Raw genomic sequence first — 23,833 nt, 5'->3', positions numbered from 1 at the left:
GTTCCCCCCCCCCCCCAGTACCCAAGATGGAAGGACACTGAGAAGACTGAGCAAGCAGGCCTTGCTGAGTCCAACCCATTAACTATACTTGGCTCAAATACTCTGTCCTACCACATCTTTCCATGGCTCTCCATCCACCACCAAACCTGGCTCAAAGGCACTCAGTTCTCCCTGTTTCTTCAGGCCCTCATTTCTTTAGAAAGGCTTTCATATCATCTAAAACTTATGTTAAATAAATGTATGTGCTTTGTCCTGTTAACTTGTCTTTGTCAGTGTAATTTTCAGACTCAGCCAGGGACCCATTTTTCTCCCCTACGTTCCCAAGTGATGGATGGAACCTTGGAGCCTACTTGCTCTTCTCACCATAAGAGGGAGCATCTTGGTGGATGTAGATCAGCACCTGAGACTAGATCCCAGTGGTTCTCATGGGTAGAGTGCTTGATAAACCCTTGGGGGTCCACTGAACAGGACTTCCAGACCCTGCATGTGACCTTCTCCTGTGTCTCAGAGTAGAATCCAGAATCTTCATTATTGACAAGCTCTCTAGGTGGCTCTTGTATAAGATCAACTCTGAAAACTTCCATTCTAGAGACTACCACTTATGTCCAATCACAAAGTGCTCCACAGTAAACCCTCTCCTCTCCCCAAAATTCACCTTATTTTTCTCCTTTTTTGAGATCACTTCAAAGCAGAAGTCTCAGGGTCTCATTGTTCCCTCCTTTCATTAGTGAATCTTTCCTGCCTGTGGGGGTTGGAGTCTTGCTATAACAGGGCAGTTGAGTGGTCAAGCCCTAGGTATCTGGATGGGGTCTAGGCAGGAGTTGGAACTCAGGCAGCTCAAAGGCATGGTGAAGAGATCAGGCAACGGGAGGGCATCGGCTGTCCGTGAGCTGGTGGAGGCTGAGTATCTAAGCAGACAACGAAGTTGATATACTTGGGGGACTTCAGCGAAAATCCTTGTGTGAAAATAAATAAATGAGGGGCAAGAGCAAGCTAGGGCAAGTTTATTGTTTCTTGGGCTCAATGCAAGCCATTTTCTGCTTATTTCCTTTTTATACAGTTACTTTTAATTTCAATTGTGTTTAGTTAACTTCTCTTTGAACTCATTGTTTCAAAACTCAAAAGTGGTTTTCAGTGAATGCTGAATTTTGCTGTGAGGATGTAGAATGCAGAGCTCCAATAACTAATTTCACTGGTAAACTAAGGGGCAAAATTGGGTAGTATCGAAAAAAATCTTTAAATGGGTATTTAGCCCATTTCTTCCATTTGAAACCAAGATTGTCAATGGAATTGAAACTACTTTGGATGAATGAGGATGTCAGGATGCTTCCAAATATTCAGAATAGTAATTGCATTTTTAATATTATAGATAGAGAATTTAAGCTACTCAGTTGGTAATAAAACTGTCACAGAAACTTGGTTTTCTGTGATTCACATTTATTTCTGCTCCCGGGAGCCTCACTTTGATTCATCACTCATTTGTGTTAAGAATTGTTAATTCGACCTTCCTATTTTTCACATCAATCCTTTTCTTCTAAATCTTTGGTATAAAAATTTAGTTTGTGACCATGACATTAAAAAAGGCACCTTTTGGGGCGCCGGGGTGGCTCAGTCAGTTGAGCGTCCAACTTCGGCTCAGGTCATGATCTCATGGTTCGTGGGTTCAAGCCTCGCGTCAGGCTCTGTGCTGACAGCTGGCTCAAAGCCTGGAGCCTGCTTCAGATTCCGTATCTCCATCTCTCTCTGACCCTCACCTGCTCTCTCTCTCTCTCTCTCTCTCTCAGAAATACATAAAACATTTAAAAAATAAATAAATAAAAAGGGCACCTTTTTGTTGTTGTTGTAAGTAAAGAGAAACATTAAACTTCCAGGATCCTTTCCTCTGCATCCACCCTCTTACCCCTCCCTTGGTTGGGGTGACTCTGGGTTTCCTAGTCTCCTCCTGCCATATATTTCAAGGAAGAAATAACAACCTTTGGGATATACGTTGGCTTTAGCCAGCTGGCCATACTCAAAGACACCAACTGCCTATTTCCACATTCACAGTCCCTCCTGTAAAGACTCAGATTCAAACTGTTTTCAAAGGTAGAGAAATGGGCTCACAAGCTGAGGTTCTAAGGCCCTTCAAAGGGACAAACCCTTGAGTTAAGTGTTTGCTCGGGGCAGCAAGTGACTTCCTGCTTTGCAAACAGAAGTTTCAAAGGGTTGATTGTTGAAATTCCAAAGAAACCTATCAGTCACCATAGTTTGAACCACTTACAGATCAAAATGAGCCCGAATATTGGGACTATTTGGATTAAATTTTCTTCAACTACAGAAATATTTAGAGGTTAGGGGCTCCCGGGTGACTCACGGTTAAGGGTCTGACTTCGGCTCAGGTCATGATCTCACGGTTCCTGGGTTCAAGCCCCGTGTCAGGGCTCTGTGGGGCAGCTCAAAGCCTGGAGCATTCCGTGTCTCCCTCTCTCTCTGCCCCTCCCCCACTCATGCTCTGTCTCTCTCTGTCTCAAAAATAAACTATAAAAATTTTTTAAAAAAATATTTAGAGGTTGAAGGAACATTATAGCAAAGAAAGTAAGAGACACAGTCATGCTTCCTTGCAGGAGTTTTCAAATTTTAATGCAGCTGAAGAATCACCCAAATAATTTTGTCTAAGTTCTTGGCTATATGATCAGAGGCTCTGCTCAGTAGCAGTACGAACACCACCTGGGAGTTTGTTAAAAATGCCAAGTCTTGAGACTTACTTAGACCCTCAGGTTCTAAAATTCTGGAAGATGAGCCCAGTGATCGGTGTTTAAACAAGCTCTACAGAGGTGATTTTGAGGCACACAGAAGTTTAATAACCACTGGAGCTACAGTATGATTTTTTTATCACAGTGGTTCTCACTTTGAGAAAAATACGTATGGTTGGTTCCCAGGTCTGGGCCTGTTGAATCAAAAGGTCTGCGTATGTTTGGGGAAACACTGGGGGATGGAGAGACCCTCCTCCATGATGAGGCAATTACCTTCAACTAAAACCCCTTATTCATTAAGGCTTCTGCCTACATATCCAGCGTCACCTGTCTTCTGTTGCTTTATTTTCGTTTTTGTCTTCCTCTTGCCTCTTGAATTCCGTCAGTGCCCTGCAAGCATTGTGTTCTCCAGCTTCCACCCAGAACTACCTCCTTCCTCCATTTTCGCTTGTCTAACCCCCGTTGTCCTTGAAGGCCCAAGTCAAGGTCATTCCCTGCAAGAAGTTCCCTCTGGTTGTGTGTACACCTCTGCCCCTCACTACTCTGTCAAAGCACTTCCTGAACTTGTACCGTAATGATCTATTCGTGGGTTCTTCTTCTGCCCTGTGGTCCCCCTTTTCCCCACCCTCACCCCAGGGCAGGACCTTGTCAGTGTCCTGTTGTGTGCCTGGCCCCTAGCATGGTGTTGGCCACAGAGTAGGCTGGTGCTTGATGAGTTGTTATGAATGAACCCTCCAGGCGGCACATGACTAGAGGTACTACTATTAGAGGTTCAGAGCATGGGCTCCAGCACCTGAGTACCTACACTCAGGTCCCAGCTCCACCAGTTACTAGCTATGTAAGTTTAATCCCTCTGCTCCTCAGCTGTTGGCATTGATGACATTCTGTTATTATTATTAATCACTGCTCTGGCAGAGAAGCAACTCCGTCACGGGGTATGTGCTGAGTGCCTTTTAAGAAATTGTTCATGCACAATGTCTCTTAATTTTCACCACAATTTGTGAACTTAGCTATTCCCATTAGGGAGACGGAGGCTTAGAAAAGGTAATCAATTTGCAAAGCCTCCTTTAAAAACTACATAGATCGGAGGGGTGCCTGTGTGGCTCAGTCAGTAAAGTGTCCACCTCTTGATTTCAGCTCAGGTCATGATCTCATGGTTTGGGTTTGTGAGATGGAGCCCCACATGGGACTCTGTTGACAGCGTGGAGGCCTGCTTGGGATTCTCTCTATCCCTCTCCTTCTGCCCCTTCCCTGCTCTCTCTCTCTCTCAAAATACATCAACAAACATCTTTTTACAAACCTATATATATTGGAGGACAAACAAATTGAAGAATCTGAGGCAGAATCTGAGCACCAATCCCAGCTCCTGTCGTAAAGTATAGTGTAGGAGAATCCTCCAAATTTGTAGCCCTGAGAAGGGTTACAACTTCAGCAGGAAAAATGTCCCTGCAAAGATGAGCCCAGATGGCAAAACTATTAACCTACATGGAGGAACGCAGGGAGGGGCCCCTTTGGCCACTAGCACAAACACTTTTCTAAACACAAGCTGGCAGATACTTTCTAAATGTTGTTCCTTATGCGCATTTCAATCTGGAAGCAACGTGGGTGCTCGGAAACACCATCGAACATGCTGTTTGAAAACGATGGACTTTGCAGCACTGCTTCCTTCCCTGCCTCCTGTTCCCACCTGCTTGTACACAGAGATTCCGAATTAAGAGGTCCAGGGAGAGCCTGGCAATCTTCCAGGTCAATTTGCGTCTGACAGTCCTCCCGTCCATTTGTGTGCTGGCGATGTCTAGGTCATAGTTGGACAAAGCACCCTCTGTACCTCTAGTATTGTGCACGTCATTCACAGTTCTCTTGTACTAATACTTTACACGTATTATCACAAAGACCCCAAATAGAGAGTTTATTTATTTTATTTTTTTTTAAATATTTTTATTTATTTCTAGGAGAGAGAGAGAGAGACAGCGTGAGCAGGGGAGGGTCAGAGAGAGAGGGAGACACAGACTCTGAAATAGGCTCCAGGCTCTGAGCTGGCAGTCAGCACAGAGCCCGATGCGGGGCTCGAACCCATGAACCGCGAGATCATGACCTAAGCAAAAGTCGGACGCTTAACCAACTAAGCCACCCAGGTGCCCCCCAAATAGAGATTTTAAAGGAATGAGAGTCTTCAAAATAAATAGCAGTTCACATACTCTCTCCTCCTAATCCAAAGGGGGACGCAGAGTTGGATGAGCCCCAGGCTATACTCCTCAAGGTCCCATCCTGCCTCACAGGCTCCTGGGAGACAGCAGGCCAGGTGGATTCTGCACTGACTCAGGGTTCAGGCTCATTCCCCAGTGGCCTCCACAGTTCTCCTTCAGCCAACTTTGCAAATCAATCTCTGGCTTCAAGTGATCTGTAGGTGCAGTTGTTATAACACTAGCTTCACGGTGAAGGGGAGACCTTGACAAGATAGGAGTTCCGTGGCAACATGGCCACCTCACTTCAGGGGCAGGAAAATACAGTGTCGTTCATGATACATTCGGAAATTCTCCCTGAGAGGAAATTCAAATTCAGTGTGAATCCAACTCGACATTTAGCTCTTGCTTTTAAACAGGGATTACAAACTTAAACCTGAAGTGTTAAGAATTGTGATTTACGTTTTGAGAAAAGGCGAAATATTATCAGTATCCTACATGTGCATAGCGTAACTTTAAAAATTATATTAGGGGCATCTGGGGTGGCTCAGTCAGTTAAGCATCCGACTTCGGCTCAGGTCATGATCTCACGGTTCACGTGAGTCAGCATCGGGCTCTGTGCTGACAGCTCAGAGCCTGGAGCCTACTTCAGATTCTGTGTCTCCCTCTCTCTCTGACCCTCCCCTGCTCATGCTCTCTCTCAAAAATAAATAAACATTAAAAAATTTAACAATTATATTAAAACTGGGGAGCCTGGGTGTCTCAGTCATTTGAGGGTCTGACTGGCTCAGGTCATGATCTCACAGTTCATGTATTCAAGCCCCGCATTGGGCTCTGTGCTGACAGTTTGGAACCTGGAGCCTGCTTGGGATTCTGTGTCTCCCTCTCTCTCTGCCCCTCCCCCACTCATGCCCGCGCGTGCACGCACGTGCGCACGCTCTCTCTCTCTCTCTCTCTCAAAAATAAATAAACGTTATAAAAATTATAGTAAAACCAGAGCTTGCTAATACATCCATGGCAAAACATAAAGATGTTGTTCAAGCTCAGGGATCAGTTTACCAAAATGTCTGTTTGTGAAAGGACACTTTTCCCAGTTCTTTATCAAACATTGACTGAAAACCAGTCCAGGGGCTAGGAGTAAAAAGATGAATAAGATGCCGTCCCTGCATCCTGGGAACACATGCATGTGAACAATTACTCTGGATACAAATACAGAAGGCACTCTACCAGAGGCTTGGTGAGGCGCTGTGAGAACAGGAAGAGAGATCAATTCTGCATACCGATGGGGAGACCTAAAAAGGAAGTCCTCAGGCGACATTTAAAATGGGCTCTAGAGGGGGCACCGGGTCACTCAGTTGAGTGCCCAACTCTTGATTTCAGCTCAGGTCAGGATTCCAGGATCATGGAATTGAGCCCTACATCGGGCTCTGCACTGAGCGTGGCGCTTGCTTAAGATTCTCTCCCTCTGTCCCTCTACCCCTTTCCCCTGCTTGCATGTATGCTGTCTCTCAAATGTGCAGCAGGGAGGTGATATGGATGCGGGAGAAGGTGGTCCAGATCACGGCCATCAGGAAGGTGAGGGGGACAGCAGACGGAAAGGAGCCTACAAAAAAAAACTGGGAAGGCCCAGCAAGAGAAGTAGGAGTAAGACCGTGGTGTCCCAGCAGGCAGGGACCAGACTGAGGGAGGCAGTAGTCGACGACAACTGCTGTGGGCAACAAAGTGAGATTGGTTCGGGGACACTGAGGTCAGAGAGAATCCTGGCAAGCATATTCCCCAAGGTGCACAGAGCAGGGCACGTGGGAAGACAGAACAGAGCAGTTTTCAAGGTGAGTGGTTGGTGATGACTTGAAGGCAGGCCACCCAAACTTCTTAAAAAATCTATTTGGGAAGAGAAATGGAAGAAGAAGGAGCAGTGTGGGGTGGGGAAGATCTGCTGTTCTTATAGTTTTAAATTAAGAAGGACCTGAGTAGGGGCAGCCAGGTGGCTCAGTCGGTTAAGCATCCGACTTTTGCTCAGGTCATAATCTTGCAGTTGTGGGTTGGAGCCTCTGTGCTGATGGCTCAGAGCCTGGAGCGTGCTTCAGATTCTGGGTCTCCCTCTCTCTCTGCCTCTCACGCTCTGTCTCTCTCAAAAATGAATAAACATTTTAAGAAAAGAAGGACCTGAGTAGAATTCAATGATAATGGCAAAGAGCCAGTCACAGAGAGTAGCGAGGCCACTGAGGGGGCGGGGGAGGGAGAGGAGAGCTGACCTCTGGATGCAGAGAAAGGTCATCTCTTCTCTTGAGAGAGGAAAGGAAGAGGAAGAGATGAGTGTTGAGAAAGATCCTTTCATGGAATTGGTGGTGAGAGAGCAAGGGAGTTACTTCCTTTGGGAAGGCAGAGCTGTCTCCCGGGAGAGATGTGAGGCACCCATATGTCTACGTGCACTCGTGCACTTGGCTTGGAGATTTATGGACAGTGGAGTCACTGTGAAAATAGTGATAATTCAAGTCTCCAGCTGGGTGATGGTTCATGTATCCCTTTTGATTGTCCTAGACTTAGGCTATCAGTTACCTGGATTCTTTGCACTCTCACTGATAACATATGAGTGTGTGTGTGTGTGTGTGTGTGTGTGTGTGTGTGTATAACTGTCATATACTCATGAAGTTTCTTGCAGGCAGAACTTCTGCTTTCCCTGGGTGCCTCGTAGAGTTTAGGTGCATAACAGATGCTCAATAAATAACTTAGTTGATTGAATGATCTTCAACTCATGGTGCCCCTACATTAGCCAATAAGCAGACTCCAAATGAGAACAGCAGCTATCATGCTAGGCGGGTCCTGCCCTGGGCACGGGGAACTGAAATCGAGTCAGCATTTTTTTTGTATAGCATGTATGGTAAAGAAAGTAGACATTTCACCTGGTCTGGACAACGATTGGGTGCATGCTCTGACACTGAATGAAGGCTTTTCAAGTGAGATGTTTTGTGCTTTATTACCCATTTCCTCTTCATCCACACATACGCACACTGACACACACGCACACATACACGCAAACCTGCAGGTGCACACGCATAACCCAAGTCTGAAATCTTTCTTCTTCTTAGAAGGCTGAAAACGTGACTCTTCTGTGATGTGGGGACACGGGAGGGGTAGACGGTTGAAAGGGTTAAGTAAGGACCTCTAGTAATGCTTCCACTTGTTCTCTGAGGACTAACAAAGAAAGGAAGCACAGCCTCTGTAGAAGGAAATTCCCAGGCCCCACTTCGGACATTCGCAACCTGCCCTGTGAACCCCTGAGGGGTGTCTGATAATAAACACTCGCAAACAAAACAATCCATAAAGGCAGTTTTAACAACATTCCTGCATTTTCACCAAAGGGTTAGAACACCTTTTCCTGCATCTGGGGGCCTGGGAAGGGGCCTGGACATCCACCTACTAGCCGAGCCCAAGGATCCCAGCCCAGAACTGCTATTTGTACGTGCGGGTCTCCTTGCCCCTTGGGCCTGATTGTGAAGGAGACTTGTCCCCATACAGGGCTGCTAGCGTGCAGGTCGCAGACCCCACACAGAGTGGATATGGACCGCCCTGTGCAGGCCTGAGACCTACCCCTTCATCTTCCCTACTGACCCCCAGACACAACTTTTGAGTGTTGCAACCTTGAGTCCTAACGCAGTGACCTTCCCTAGTGGCAGGGACAGCTTGACAACGACATGAAAACTCGACTAGCAAAGTGTGCCAATTAAGTAAGAAGCCTACTGGCTTCTTTTTCTGTAGCGGCAAAAAAGATAATAAAAGATCACACAAACAAAAACTCAAAAGCAACCCCCCAAACAACAACAATGAAAAGCCCTCAAGACTTGATGGTAAATATTTTTAGTCATTTGTTGTAAGGAGCTCAAAGCCTATTTGGCCCAAATGCAAAACCCTAAGCCAAAGTCTATGTTAAGTCGGTCTATTTGTACTATTGCACCTTATTTCTTCTCAAACTAATAGGACGTGAGGTTTGTTGCCTCCATTTGTAGATAAGCAAATCAAGGAACAGAAACTGGCCTAGGGTAACCGCAAAGATCCCATTGATTCAGAAAGATTTCTGATGCCTGCTCTCTGTACGTGTGTGTGTAGCTGTATGGATGCTTTTTTTTTTTTTTTTTTTACTATAATACGCTTGACAACCCCTTTATTAATTGCAGTCAAATGCAGGATCTTTGGACGACATCCCCATTTCTGGGCTAGACCAGAGTCCACTTCATGGCATGGGTGAGGATCAGATCCTCTGCTGCCAATAGCAAGCTGAGCCTTTATTTCTGAAATGCCATCACTGGTCTCTGGGATATTTTTAGATGAAATAATCACGCATGTCTATCCATTTGCATCTGCCCAGAGCTGGCGGGCAACCTCCATGTTGACCCCAGCACTCAGGACCATGTAGACTAAGGGAATGACAGGTCCCAGATCTCTCTCTGGGCGGGGTAACCATGAGCCTTCCACTCCGGCCTCCTGCCCTTTGTACTGTAACAATGCACGGAAACACAGCCTTGTTAGAGGAAATTCCCAGGGCCAGAGCTTGGACATTAGACAGTTGCTTTGCTCCACTGGCCAGGCTGATGTGCATCTAAAAATAAACACACTGGTCTGCATGGGTTTCTATGATTTTGCCATGCACACTTGATGATATTTCAAAGAGCTTGGTTTCATCCTGGGTTTTGAGAAAGCAAGCCTTCAGGTAAACCTGGAGAATAAAATATATCATGGTTTCATTTTGATTTGGCACAATGTTAGCATCTGCTGATACCACAGTAGATGATGCAAATGCTTAGGACCCACCGAAGCTAAATTCTTCCTGCCCTAAGTGTCTAGGTCCTTAACTGGCAGAGAGGCTGTTATGTGCTGTGGCCCATTTAACAAAGGAAAGGGGGGGTGGAAACACTGGCAAAAGACCTCAGCTCAGAGCAGGCAGACAGCCTTAGCCAGTTCTCCTCTCCCGGAGAGCCAAGTATTCTGCTTGTGGTCCCGGCAATTTAGAGGACAGTAGAAGCACTTAGTTTGCACTTTATTTTTTTATTTATTTTTTATTTTTTTATTTATTTCTAGGAGAGAGAGAGACAGCGTGAGCAGGGGAGGGTCAGAGAGAGAGGGAGTCACAGACTCTGAAACAGGCTCCAGGCTCTGAGCTGGCAGTCAGCACAGAGCCCGACGCGGGGCTCGAACCCACGAACCGCGAGATCATGACCTAAGCGAAAGTCGGACGCTCAACCGACTAAGCCACCCAGGCGCCCCAAGTTTGCACTTTAAAAAATGAGATTTCTGAATAGCTGAAAATACATAGTCATATAGTAGTGTTTCTATTTTATAGATAAAGCGGAGATCAGAGACAAAGCTCTGAGTCTTGCTGTTACTTGCCTGACCCTAGTTTGGCGGGAAAAGTACTGGAATGTGGCAATTTTCCATCAAATAAGAATGTGTTTGCAGCGCAAGAAGTCACCCACAATCTAGTTACAGAGTAACCCAAGAAGAGCGGTTTGGGGTGAACTTTTCCCCCCTCATTGTTCTCATTGCTTTTTTTTTTTTGCTTTTTCCTGTTCGTCCACTGTAGCTCTATTGTTGTGGAAAAGACCCTATTTAGAAATGATCGCTGCAGATACATCGAGCTAGCTGGTAAAAATGCAGCTACGATCACTCTCCAGCCTGCTGNTGCAACCCTCCTTTGGTGGTTTGGTCTGGGGCCCTGACATCACAAGACTCCTGGTAACTTTGAGCAGGAAGGACCGAGAGGTCATCACCCGGACTCCACCCAGTGCGGGCATCCCTTTGGGAACACCCCGGCCATCGGCTTCCAGGGTGCGGGCACATTGCCCAGGACAGGGCGTTCACCACGCCACAAGGCAGCTCACCCCTGTCTCAGACAGTCCTGATGGTGGGTAAGCCCTTCCACACGCTGAAGTAAAAACTTGTGACCCTACAACTTCCACTCACCAATCTTCTGATGACTTCTTTTCCCACATAGAGCAATCTTTAAATATTTGAAGGCAACCTTCGTGCACTGCAAGAGCAACTTTGTACTTCGAATATCTCCTGGTTCCTTCGACCAATCTGCAAATGACAATTTTCTCATTTTCACCGTCTTGGCCAGCCTCCTCTTCCAAGATCTGATGGATTTCTCCGGGCAACACATTAGGTACTTAAGCTGACTAATCACTAGAACCTTGTGTGCTATAGATGATCTGCATTTCCAGAAATAAAACGAAGACTTGACAAGATACAGCTACTTATTTAAAAACAGAGGCAGAAGGGGGATTCTAAACCAAGTCTGCCTCTTTCTAGCCCACCACATGCCTCTGATTAAACAAGAAATGTTGACCAGGTACAGCCAGTGGTGATCCCAGGCATGTTGTAAGGTTGCTGAAAAGTCCCTAGAAATCTCGTATTGTAGGTTGATATCCCTTTTGGTGCTAGAACTCGTGCTTACTAACAGAGAGTACTGATCGCTTGAGAGGTTTGGAAATGACCAGCAGAAAACACTGGCTCCTGAAAGGCAACTATAGACAAGGTGTGTGTATAGGAAATGTGGAGGCAAAGAGATGCATGAGGCACAGGAAGCAAGAAGGAATTCGGAAAGGCTGGGAGGTATTTCCTTTGGGAGTTCCAGATGATGATGGAACAAGACAAGAAGGCTGAAGAGGGAAAGAGTCATTACTCGAGATTACCTCAGCAGTTTGCTTCAGACTGAGCTGGCGGTTGTGTCTGGAACACAAAGAGAAGGTATTTACTTCCTCCTAGCTGTCCACGCAGCTCATGGAAACACAAAGTATGGGGACAAAGGATACTGTGTCCTGCACAGCATTTGATTCTAGATGAAACCTGGTTAAGACATAAATCTTTAGGTGGAAAGAAAGGGGAATCCTTGTAGCTGTGCCAGAGTGGGGGTCCGGGTTTGGCTCTACGTCTTTACGCTTTTAGATTTTTCCTGCACTTCTTGGTAGAGCTATATTCTTCCCTTCTTCTGTCTGCTTTCCAAAAAGAGAGATTGCCTGACGATGACACGGTCTCCTTCCTCAGCTGTCCTACTTCAGCCAGCTCTATACCCAGCAACTAATGCCAAATGGGTTTCTTTAAGCTGCAGGGCACTGCTCCCTAGGAAGCATTGTCACACTGTGCTTGATGGCTGAGCACAGGGCATAGTAATGCAATGACCCCCTTAAGACCTCTTCTTTGCCAGTGTTGCTCTTCAAATAACCATGCAGCAGGAGAGAAGGTGAACGCAGAGGCTCCCTGGAGTCTTCCATGGAGACAGGAGCTTCTCCTCCTTATAGCTCTGTGTCTTGCTCACCATTTGAGAAAATCAAGCTTCAGAGAATGGATGTGGCCCCACCCTCGTTCATATGGTAAGTGGGTTACAGGTGCAAGACTCAATCAGGACTAACTAAAGCTTTCTTTCTGCTAAATCACACTGACTTTTAGAGCCCAATGCCTTTACCTGGATACGCCATTTTTATTACAGATCAGACTTTCCGTTTTCCTTAATGCCTTTCAGGGAGAAGTGGGATAGAGACTAATAAATGCATCCTCTGTATGGGAAGCTGCATGGTGGCAGTATTCGCATCTGTGTCATTTGCCATCGTATCATTACCATATAGTGCAGGGTCTGGTATGTGAAAGGTGCTCAGTACATAGTTGCTGAGAAGGAGTAAGTCTCTGACTTGGAGTGGTGGAGAAGGAGGGGCACAGGTAGAGAAACACCTAATGGGAGAGGCTACCCACAGAGACATAAAGAAATAGATTCTGGAAGGTATGGCACGTGGTAGGTACTCAAAATGCTTGGCAAAAATATGATTTCAGCAATATCTCGTAAAAGATAGCATGGGAAAATGTTGTGGGGATTGGCTGTCTCCTTGGAAAACTGCCAACTGTAGACCACAGTCTGGTCATTAATTTGGGTTCTTCAGACAATATATCCGTTTTATTTGTTCATTCATTGGTTCGTGAATTCAGTAAACATTGATTGAGCACATGCTATACACGTGGCATTTGTTTCAAGGGCTATAGCTTCAGAAATAAAAGACCAATAACCCCTGATGGGTGAAAATAAGCATAGCAACCGTGATTTCATGTGCTAACGACTATTTTACCAAGTGCCATAAAGATGCAGACTTGAGAGACACATGGTCCAAGGTGGACTGGATGAGGGGAAGGAAGGGGTAGCAAATCAGGCTGCAATGGTAGATGGGCAGAGGAGATGAATGGCAGCCTCCTGAGCACACAGCACACAGAAACGTAGGTGAGCTTTAGAGCTCTCACATAATGGGGAAACAGAAGGTGTTCAGTACAGCCAGAAAGACAAATGGTAGGAGATAAACCGGACGGGATGAAAAGGAGGAAACTCTGAAGGTCTTGTCTGCCTTCCTTAAGTTGGGGCTTCTCAAGCTTGAGTGTGTATATGAATCACCCAGGGACCTGGTTAAAATATAGATTCACTCAGTTTGGGGAGGGAATGGGGAATTTCCTCCCATTGGGAGCTCCACAAGCTCCCAAGTGTGATGTGTGATTCAGCTGGTCCCAGAATGGACTACCATTTAGGTAGCAAGGAGATACACAATGGGGTACAAAGGAAATAATTCCACTGAGGAGAATGACATTCTCAGAACTGCATTTCCCAAAGACCTCTGTAGCAGGAGATGCAGGACGGAATGGAGAGAGACTGTGCTGAGGTAGAATTCACAAGTGGCAAGAACTTACGAGCATCTGAACTAAAGAAGCTTGGGAAGAAGAGTCAGTGTTCAATAAATGGGTATAAATTGGCTGATATTCTGTGAAGTCACCATAAAATATTTCTCCCAGAGGAAGGGCTGGTGGCGACGATAAAAATGAAACACTAAAAACGTAAAAGGCAAAAAAAAAAAAAATCCAGAGAAATAGGTAGTGTTATTTGAGTAAAACTTAACCCTCTCCAGATCTCAGTTCACACATCATCTTGATTCTCAATAAGTGACCAACAAAAGTAACCAGCTAAGGGGTGAACACCATCCCTGCAGACAATCATCACAACGGAGTAGGTAAAATCAGCCTCTGGGCCATCACTTGATAGACATTGTCACTGCTTTCATCTAATTTCAGGAAACCACAGAGACAGTCATTGTTTTATAGCAAAACCTGGAAGATAACAGAGAAGTCCACCAGGTCCTGAACAAAATGCTTATTCACTTACTTATAACTTACAGATCCTCTAAATTAGAAACATCTATTTCTATTGCTGTCAGAAAATCCTCTGTGACCTCTGATCTGTGACCTCTGATTTACACCCCCCCACCATAACACAAAAACTCAGAAAGAAGTAAAAAAAAAAAAAAAAAGCATGGTAGAGGTCTCTGATTTGAAAAGAAAAGGTAGGTGGTAAGCTTTTCCCTTATGCAGGAGCCAAAACAATGCAACTTCTAATGAGATTTGCTCTCCAAAGAGAATAAGAATCAGCTTCATGTTTTCTGTACCATGTTAGTTGGCATTCTTTATCCAAAGATGCTCAAATTAAAAAAAGAAAAAAAACCCAGATGTCATCTCCCCCCTCACAATTTTTTCTCACGACCCAGTAATCAGGAAATCTCAACAAGACACACATGTGGAAAACACACAGCCAACTAGAGAAGCTTTATGGACATTCACATCTCCTTCAGAGCAGCTTGATTCACATCAAGACAGAACAAAATAATTCAGGGACCTACCTTTCTCTTCTGTGGCTTGCAGTCTCCTGAAATTTGACCCTGTACTGGAGATCTTCCCGGGAACCTCTTAGGTGAGGTGTAACTCAAGGGGCTCCCGTTCAGTTACACACCCACAGGAGGGTGGGGTTTCACAAGACCAGACTTCAGATCCTCAGGGCTCGACAGACCTTGGGGAGCAGAGGTGAACTGCCTTCTGTCCTCCTGCTGCAGGAAAAAGCTGGAAGACTCAGTGTGGCTGGAGGTGGGGGCGGAGGCTGGGGGAGGGGAAGTAATATGGGAACCATAATAAATAAGAGATCCTCTCCACATGATTTCCTGTATGTGGTGCCTGTTGCCTTTCTCCAGGCTCCCTAGAGGAAATAAGAAATTTAAACTTCTCCTTTGGCCACTGGGAGAGAAGAATTAACATGCTGAGACCCATGAAAAGTGCAAATGAGCAGAGCAGCAGGCAGGGAGCTGAGGGGCCAGCTAGCTTTACCTTTTACCAAGTGCTTTCTTCCTGAAGTTTCTCTAAGTGTTTAACTGCAAAAGTCAAGAATGCCCTCATCCTCTCCCTCTGGGCTGAAGCATTTTCTGGCCACAGTCCAGATGTTGTGTGACGGAGCCGCTGGCGGAAGGCAGTTCAGAGCAGGCCTGGAAGAGTCTGTTCGCCAGCACAGGGAAAGCCTCTCTCCTTTCTGTCTTTGGAAATGCTGGTGACATTCTGTGACGAGTCTTGGGACAAAGCCCCAAGCCATTTTGCCTTAGGACTTAAAGAATTATCTGAAGGCTACCATCCACAGATTGCTGGAAGCAGAATGTCCTATATAATTTGTGGGGTTCAGTGCAAAAATGAAAATGACAGACCATTTATCCAAAATGAAAGGATTTCAAGATGGTGGGACACCTGGGTGGCTCAGATGGTTAAGCCTCTGACTCTTGACTTTGGCTCAGGTCATGATCTTATGATTCATGAGTTTCTGCCCCTCATCGAGCTCTGCACTGACAGTGCAGAGGCTGCTTGGGATTCTCTCTTTCCCTCTCTCTCTGCCCCTCGCCTGCTTGTGCCCCCCCCCAACATAAATAAATTTTTAAAAAAGGATTTCAAGATGGTGACAGCAGAACTTGAAGCCAACTGTAAGGACCCTTTCAATATGGGCTCTATGCTATTGTACAGCTTGCACACCCATGAAGCCAGTCTTAGCTGTAAGAGGAAGGTTGGAACTATGGGTGTGTTCATCTTAACCAGCTGAGCTATCAAGAGGCCTGGACTGTAGACATTTTGTCCTGAGGGGTGACAGCAGCTCTCGAACACAGTGTATCTAAAGGCCGGTGCAGGGGGTGATAGAAAATTCTGGGTTGGGGGTGTGAGCAGGCACAGACCACAAATGCATCACTGAGCTAAAACCATACCAGTTGTCTTCTTTGACTCCCGTGCAATCTGTTCTCCCCACAGACAGAGCAATTTTCCTCAAATGCAATAGGATTCACATGCTTAAAATCTCTCTGTAGCCTAGTAATTAAGGCCAAACACTCCCTCCTGGCTTCCAGCCTCTTCCACGCTAGGCACTGGCTAATCTCTCTGAACTCACATCAGAGCCCACCACCACACTCACCCCCTTTCCATTCCCTCCAGCCCCACCTTCCCCACTGCTGGGAAACCTACGAAGAATGTTCTCCCCAATTCCAACTCTTCAAATCTCATGTCTTCCAGATAACATTANCCTGGTCTGCAGCTGAGCTAGAAACCGCAAAGTCGTGGACTGTGTCTGTTTTATCCTGGCCCCGGGGCCCAGGAGAATGGAATTTGTGTATCTTTAGTGTGAGCAAGAGCATTATTCATTACGGTTGTCCCTCTTTGGGCAAAGGGGAAAACATAGGGCTCGGAAGAAAACATAAGATTGTTGTTAAGGTTTCATTTACAGTTTAAACTCTTGCAGAATGGAACGATTTCAGATGTGCTGCTGGTCAACATTTATTAAGATGCCCATTTGTCATGTGCTGTCCATCCCTGTTCTCACAGGTGCTATATTATGGGTAGGAAATGACCTCTGTTGAGAAAATGATGCTTTGGACAGGCCAGCCAAGAGGATCAAAGTTGGTAAGGGTGAAGGAAAATGGGAAGATGCTGGATGGAGCTGAGGAAAGAGGGAGCAAAGGCCACATGGGTGGGAAAATGGAGAGGCAAGGGGAAAGGAGGGGAATGTGGGAGGAAGAGAGAGGGAAGCAGGGAAAGACACGTGAGGTGGCACAAAACAAGGGTCCAGCAAAGCCTAGAAAACAGAGAGGTGGAGGGGATGATGGGAAAATGACTGGCCAGACCAGCATTTCATCCGGAAATAGAGAACCCAAGACAGCCTCCATGGTCCCTTCCTGATGCCCAGGCCTTTCTTGGCTCCCTAATAAATCAAACCATGCTTTCTAAACATCAAAAGACATCCAGCGAACCCTCGCTTCCCTTTTCTGAGACTCAACTTCCCATCTACAGAGCCAGACCTCTCCAGCCATGCATGTGCCACGACCCTGCCCACCCCTTCACACAACCCCACTGCTGGCCACACAGATTGAAGCACGGTGAACACTGACCCCACAGAGGCAATCACGCTGCCTCCTATGAGAATCTGAACTTATGGCGGAGCTTGGGTGGCTTAGTCGGCTAAGCGTCCAACTTCGGCCCAGGTCAGCTAAGCGTCCAACTTCGGCTCAGGTCGTGATCTCATGGTTTGTAGGTTTCAGCCCCACGTCAGGCTCTGCGCTGACAGCTCGGAGCCTAGAGCCTGCTTCACTTTCTGTGTCTCCCTCTCTCTACCCCTTCCCCACTCAAACTCTGTCTCTCTCTCAAGAATAAATGAAACATTAGGAAAGAATTTAAAAAGAATCTGAACTTAGATCAAACAGGCACCAGGCACTCTTTATTGGTCACTTGAAATAAGGGAGTGAAATTTCCATGCACTTTGCACAGGATCTCTGCTTTACAACCCCTAAATCTTCATGGATCTGGGGGAACTTGGGGGGAGAACAGAACAAGAGCAAGAGAGACGAGAGTGGAGAGAGACAGAGAGTGAGGGGAGCTTGCCCATGAGAGGACGTGAAGTTCCCGAGGGTGTGGGACAGGCATGGGGCCCAAACTCCATTCCGGGAGCCAGGGTTCCATGAGATCCTGCATCCTCTTATGGCCCAAATAAAATTTGCCTTTTTTCGCTCCTACTTTATTATGAGGACACACTGACAAAAACAAAATTCACATTTGTAAACACCAAAAGGCCCACAGATGAACCATAGCTCCTGACTGAAGATCTTCTTGAGGATTAGGGGAAACAGAGGCTGTGTCTAACAGTACCAGCAACATTTCTAAAAATAATTTAAAAAATTTTTTAAAATTTATTCTTAAGAGAGAGACAGAGAGAGAGTGAGTGTGAGCAGGGGAGGGGCAGAGTGGGAAAGGGACAGAGAATCAGAAGCAGATTCCAGGCTCTGAGCTGTCAGCACAGAGCCCAACGTGGGGCTTGAACTCATAAGCCATGAGATCATGACCTGAGCCAAATTCAGACATTTAACCAACTGAGCCACCCAGGCAACCCTCTAAAAACATCTTTAACAATTTCTCTTCTGAGTCTCCCACATCAAGGGTGCTGCTCAGGCCTCTCTGCCCCTCCTTCCTTCCCCCTCTACCAGTGCTTCCAGAAGACATCTTGTGAAACGTCATGCTCTCTTCCTTGTGAAAGCCACCAGCTGTCTCTCCTGTCACCGCCAAACACTCATGTGCAAAACAGTGACTCCTCCATGGTCCCACACACAGTGGGTGACTGTCGCTTATAGGACCTGCTCACGGCCTAGACACAGGTAAGGCACATCACCATCTAAGGAGACTTGTAACTTAACACTTGTGTCCCTGTCATACATAGCTATGATCAAGTCCTCACTTTTTACAGAACGGAGGAAAATGATTTTCTGTTATAAGCAACCAAAGGGCCTGAAAGCTGGCCACACCTCAGCCTTTGCCCCACCCATGGGAACCAGCATGAGATTTGGGGCCAAACAGCCATGAGTGCACATGTCAGCTTCTTTAAAAAAAAAAAAAAAAGGTGGCGTGATGAAGGTCACGTTTCTCCATTCAGCAGGATGCTGCTGTGGGTTTGGGGTAAGCAGCCTTTCCAGCCTCAGGAAGTTCCTGTCCATTCCTAGTTCCCTGAGACGTCTGTTATATTGGTGATTGTTGTTATAAATGAGTATGGGACTTCATCGCTTTTATTATTATCCTTATAAATAGGTACTGAACTTCAAGAATGCCTTTTTGCAAAATAAATAAATAAAGATCAAAACAAAAGGCAGAAGGGGGTCGAGGGATATGCACAGTGGTGCTGTTGCAACACAAATTAGGTTCTGAGGTTTGTTTGGATTTGGAAACATTGTCATGGTTTTGAACACTTCCACGACAACGTGTTGTTTTTTTTTAATATTTATTTATTTTTGAGAGAGATAGAGACAGAGTGTGAGCAGGGGAGGAACAGAGAGAGAGGGAAACAGCATCTGAAACAGGCTCCAGGCTCCGAGATGTCAGCACAGAGCCTGACGCGGGGCTCAAACTCACAGACCATGAGATCATGAGCTGAGCCAACGTCAGACGCTTAATGGACTGAGCCACCCAGGTGCCCCATCCATGACAATGTTACTATTAGAATTGCTGAGCATGTATTCTGGTTGCTTCTCGTGGTTCCTCTGAAACGACAGATTACCTCATGTATGTATAAGGGCTGCATTTGTCTGAGAAACTCTGGTTGAGGTTGTCTGATTCGAGTACAAACTATAGTAACAGAGCCATAATTTAGCAGCTATAAAAATAATCTAACTTGGTGTGATTCTCAGTATATTGTTTGGGACAATTAATTGTAATTTAATATATACATGTATCTATAATAAAGTAAAGATTTATTAAACCAATAGTTTGAATTTTCTTCATAGCGTCTCAGTTTTGTTTCTAATTAATGGGTATAACTTCCATCTAAAATAGAAGTGTCAAGGGGTGCCTGGGTGGCTCAGTTGGTTTAGCATCTGACTTTGGCTCAAGTCATGATCTAGGCGCTGCTTTGGACTCTGTGCTGACAGCTCCCAAATGCAGGAGAGACAGAGAAAGAGGGAGACACAGAATCCAAAGCAGGCTCCAGGCTCTGGGCTGTCAGCATAGAGCCCAGCACAGGACTGGAACTCCAGAGCTGCAAGATCATGACTTGAGCTGAAGTCAGATGCTTAACTGACTGTGCAACCTGGGTACCCCCACCTGAAATAGTTTTTAAGTAGAAGTGTCAAGGGGCACCTAAGTGGCTCAGTCAGTTGAACTACTGACTCTTTTTTTTTTTTTTTTTAAATGTTTTATTTATTTCTAGGAGAGAGAGAGAGAGAGAGACAGCGTGAGCAGGGGAGGGTCAGAGAGAGAGAGAGTCACAGACTGAAACAGGCTCCAGGCTCTGAGCTGGCAGTCAGCACAGAGCCCGACGCGGGGCTCGAACCCACTAACCGCGAGATCATGACCTAAGCGAAAGTCGGACGCTCAACCGACTAAGCCACCCAGGCGCCCCTGACTCTTAATTTCAGCACAGGTCATGATTCCAGGGTCATCAAACCCCGCATCAGGCTCCTCACTGAATGTAGAGCCTGCTTAGGACTCTCTATCTCTCTCCTTCTGCCTCTCCCCTGCATTCTCTCTTCTCTCAAAAAAAAAAAAAAAAAAATGACATTTGGGGTATTTGCTGTGGCAGAATTCTGTTTTCTTCAATATTTTGCTTAGTTGTATATGTTCCATGAGTCTGTAAAATACAAACAGGGAATGAGTGAAGCATGTTGACTGTCAAAGTAAACAACAGAACTATCTCAGCCCAACAGTTAGGAAGGGACCGGGGCACCAACTTGGCTCAGTTAGTTAAGCATCCAACTCTTGGTTTCCACTAAAGTCATGATCTTGTGGTTCTTGAATTTGAGTCCCATGTTGGGCTCTGTGCTGACAGTGCAGACCCTGCTTGAGATTCTCTCTCTCCTCTCTCTCTCTTCCCTGCTCACATGCACTCTCTCTCTCTTTCTCTCCCAAAATAAACTTAAAAAAGAAGTTTTAGAAAAAGAACAATTACAAAGATACAGCATCTCAGTTAGGTCAGGAGTATAGGTAAAGCCCCAGATGGGACTGAACAGAGTCATAACTGGACCCAGGTTCATCAGGCAGAATAAAAGTGCTAAGGTTTGGGCTCATTTGAAACTAGTACTTTGTAGGTGAGAAGATCTTGATCAGCAAAGGGCACATCTTTCAGGTATTTGATAGTTTCTTAAAACAGTATTTTCAGTAATTCTGGCCACATAGATAGCCGTCCAGAAATACCTTACTGTCAATCAGCTATAGCAAAGCCTTCAATGAATGGGTCAATGGCACTTTGCCAGGAAGAGACCAGAACATATTAATATATCAGTGTGATTTGTCTTCTCTTTAATTTTGATATTTGTTGTATTTTTAGTTGATGTAACTTGCAATATATGTTTATAATATCAGAGGCATACAATAATTTCTCTTTAAGGAATGATCTGGTCAATCAGTTCAGTCTGCTCCTTAAAGTTCTTAGTGTCAGATATGCAAGTAAACATAAAAGTGTTTTGTTTCTTTTTTTTTTCTTTTGAAATGGATTTGTTATCAGTGCCAATATTTGGAGGGGAAATAAATAACACCCCCAATGGCCCAATGTGGCAGTTCAGATGTTTTCCTGAGAAGAGTGATTCCTGATTTGAAAGGAAACATGAGAGGTATAAACAGTCATGGAAAGTAATACATAGAACAAATGTGATCTGTTAGATGCTCAGACATCACTCACTGCACCTATGTGGCTCTTTCTTCAGGAGCTCTAAGTGCCTCTGAGAGGGAGAATCCATCCTGACAGCTTTGGCTCTGCCTACGTTGGAGGTGAGGCTAGTCTTGTTTCATTAGCTGTTTTTGTCTTCGCCAACTACCAACATCACATTGGTCTTTGAAGATGGAAGGCTGTAAGGGAACGAGTCAGGAGCTCTGTAACCTTCAGTATTTCATGGAGCGATAAAAAAGAAATGTGTATTCCCTAATACCAAACCTGTCAAAGAGGGAGCATAGGCAAGGAACATCAGTGGGATTGTTCTTTGAATAAAAAAAAAAAGAAAGTTTGCCTTAAGTAAGACCAATATCACAATCCTCCCCTGAAAATAAAAATGTTGAAAGAAAGGAAGGAAGAAAGACATAAATCCAGTGGTCGAGAGAACTAGGAATTCTCATACACCGATTGTTTTGTGGGGAATTAGGAACTCTCACAATGCTGAGTGTTATTTGGTAAATCACTTTGGAAAGCAATTTGGCAGTCTCGAGGAAAGTTCAAAATCCTGGTCACTATAGGCATTCTAGAAAAGTCCTTGCCCATAGATGCAAGCAGAAAGCACGAGTGTTTTCAAATGTATCACTCTTTATTGTGAATAGTTAGACTCCAAAGAAACACATATATGTAATCAGTCAGGAAATGGGTAAAAGAAATTAGCATTACTATAGGAAGAGCGCTGTAGATCTATATGTATCAACAAGGATGGATAATATTTTTTAAAGTGGGGGAAAAAAGCCAGAGTGAAAAAAGGCAGTTGCAGAAATGTATGTACAAAATGATATATAATGAAAAAATACACAATGTTACCCAGGAGGAGGAAGGTATGGAATAGGACTCAACAGGGAATAAACATGATTTTTCATGTTATTCTATGTCTTTGGTATAAAAAAAGAAACGAAAATGGCCAAATATCAATGCTTTAATTCTATACAGCATACAACACAGTTGACTCTTTTTCTCCATAATTTGTCTTTCAAAAAGAGAAGAAAGCAAAATCGCTAAAATATTATTTTCAAAAAGAGACATTTGAGTCATAGATTAAACACATTCTTTTCACATCCTCCACCTGCAATCGTGATTGAAAAAAAAGTTATTAGGAAAAGAACTCCAGGGATAATCATAATTATCTTTAATCTTGATGAAATGGCGCTGTTATCCTTGGCTTGAGGTCAGATTTGCTCACTTCCTCTATGTGAAATAAAACCTGGTTTCCTCCGGGGCCCCTTCAGGTGCCGTATTTTCCAGGGTCTTACACATTGACTGACATCTCCACTTCCTCTACTGCACACGATCCTCTACACGAGAGAGAACCTGTGGAAACTCAATGAATAGATCTACAAACTTCCCCCAAACAAGTGGTTTTAAAAATGTATGTATCTTCAAAAGTTTGAAAAAGAAATTATTTTATTTAGATGATGTAAAGCAGAACTTGTGTTAAAAATTAAACTTTGGCATTCTACATCTGACTATAAATCCTCTTTTGTTTGGTGGGCAGAATTTTATTTATTATTTATTTTTGAGAGAGGAGGAAGGGGCAGGGAGAAGGGGAGAGAGGGAGACCAATGATCCAAAGCGGGCTCTGTACTGACAGCAGAGAGCCAGATGTGGGGCTTGAACTCACAAACCATGAGATCATGACCTGAGCCAAAGTTGGTCACTTAACTGACTGAGCCGCTCAGACACCCTGGTTGGCAGAATTCTGTTAAGGGACCAATGTGAGTTGAGAATATACCAAGGAGTTTTTTCCTAGTTATAGAGATAGAGGAGACGACTATGGCTTTGTGGGAAAGTCCTAAATTTCTCTAACCTCTGACTCTCCTATTAGTTAAGGGATGGTGCTTGTTTCAGACTCACTCTCAGCCTTGCCATTCAACATCTCAGAAGGAACAGTGAACAAACAGAGATCATGTCTCTTTAAAGATGTGATGGAGGGAAATCACTTGGGGGTCCAGGTGACTTGACTGTGATGATCTCGCAGCCCCTGGCAAGGCGGGTCTTCCTGGATCGCCACACCTTTATCTTCAAGGAAAACGCGCAGGACAGTTGAGTTCATCTGAGCCATCCTTGCTGCATTGGAACCAACACCAAATGGTTTGCCGCCAAGCCGTTGCTCTTGGTTTCTGCCTTTGAACCCCACATCCTTCATTTCCCAAAAGCCCCATTAGCATAAGGCTTTTGGGTCCAGCAGATTTTCTGAAGGTCTGAGAAAAGGGAGAGGGTAATTACATCAAAGCCCAGAAAACAATGTACACTGATTACTGGAGTTATGGTCCTGATGTCCCTCTGCCGCTACTCCACAGCGGATTTTTCTAGCCAATGTTCTCCCTGAGGCCTCCATCTATGTCATGTGCTTGGACTCT

The 23,833-nt window shown here is 45.1% G+C and overlaps 1 protein-coding gene and 1 long non-coding RNA gene across 7 annotated transcripts in view; one reads left to right on the top strand and one right to left on the bottom strand.

Moving 5' to 3' along the window:
• Positions 1-14,965, bottom strand: part of ADGRF5 (adhesion G protein-coupled receptor F5) — a 104,905-nt gene extending 89,940 nt beyond the window's left edge. For 2 of the 6 annotated variants that reach the window (XM_077764829.1, XM_077764832.1), the window contains exon 1: positions 14,614-14,961. The gene's annotated coding sequence lies outside the window, so the exon portion shown is untranslated. Of the gene's footprint in view, positions 1-14,613 lie in introns of all 6 variants that reach the window. The other 4 variants (XM_077764834.1, XM_077764835.1, XM_077764833.1 and 1 more) reach the window with 3 other exon arrangements.
• Positions 11,607-22,820, top strand: LOC144232131 (uncharacterized). Its single transcript, XR_013335317.1, has 5 exons — positions 11,607-11,659; positions 12,117-12,282; positions 18,268-18,435; positions 21,469-21,532; positions 22,703-22,820. It is a non-coding gene; the product is annotated as an uncharacterized LOC144232131 (long non-coding RNA).
• Positions 22,821-23,833: the final 1,013 nt, after the last annotated feature.

This window comes from Crocuta crocuta, unplaced genomic scaffold, assembly GCF_008692635.1.
Source record: "Crocuta crocuta isolate KB4526 unplaced genomic scaffold, BGI_CrCroc_1.0 scaffold44, whole genome shotgun sequence".
NCBI lineage: Eukaryota > Metazoa > Chordata > Mammalia > Carnivora > Hyaenidae > Crocuta > Crocuta crocuta.
Note: the sequence above shows the minus strand (reverse complement) of the source record. Positions and strands in the feature narration are given on the sequence as shown.